Source organism: Myotis davidii, unplaced genomic scaffold (genome assembly GCF_000327345.1).
Source record: "Myotis davidii unplaced genomic scaffold, ASM32734v1 scaffold774, whole genome shotgun sequence".
Classification (NCBI taxonomy): domain Eukaryota; kingdom Metazoa; phylum Chordata; class Mammalia; order Chiroptera; family Vespertilionidae; genus Myotis; species Myotis davidii.
In genome coordinates this window covers 178028-178789 of record NW_006285784.1, presented here as the reverse complement: position 1 = coordinate 178789, position 762 = coordinate 178028, and positions in this window count along the sequence as shown.

Genomic DNA, 762 nt, shown 5'->3' with positions numbered 1-762 from the left:
ATCCCCCAAGGTATCCTGGATTGGAGAGGGTGCAGGCTGGGCTGCGCTGAGGGGACCCCCCCCCCATGCACAAATTTCATGCACCGGGCCTCTAGTCCAATAAATAATTAAGGATCTATCTCTAAACCATAAAGACTTGTAAGTTGTTTATCTGACCAGAAATCCATTACTATAACCAGAATTAATAGCAATCATTTATTAATATTAGTCACAAATGTTCAGGCAGTGTTCTGTTAGTTTCCTCAGAGTGCCCTAACAAATTATGTAGCTTTAACAACATAAATTTGTTGTCTCATAGTTCGGGAATTTAGAATTCAAAATTCATAGTATTGGCAGGTCCATACTCCTTGTAAAGGTATTAGGAAAAAATCTGTTCCAGGCCTCTCTCTCCTAGCTTCTGGTAGTTCCTTGGCTTGGGCAGCATAATTCTAATCTTTACATGACATATTTCCTGTATGCATGTCTCTGTGTCTAAATTTCCATGTTTCTTAAGGCCACAGTCATATTGGGTTGGAATTTACCTTAATGACCTCATCATAATTTCATCATCTGGAAAGCCCTATTTCCAGATGTGATAACTTTCATAGGTCCTGGAATTTAGAGCTTTAATATTTTTTTTTGAAAAACACAATACAACTCAATATTGACATTTCTTCCCTTGTCTCACTCATTTTCTTTTTATGGTTGAATTTTTAAAAACAATAACCTAAAAAAAAATCCACACCTATCTCTGAACTCAATAGATTTCCTTTCCCAATTTTG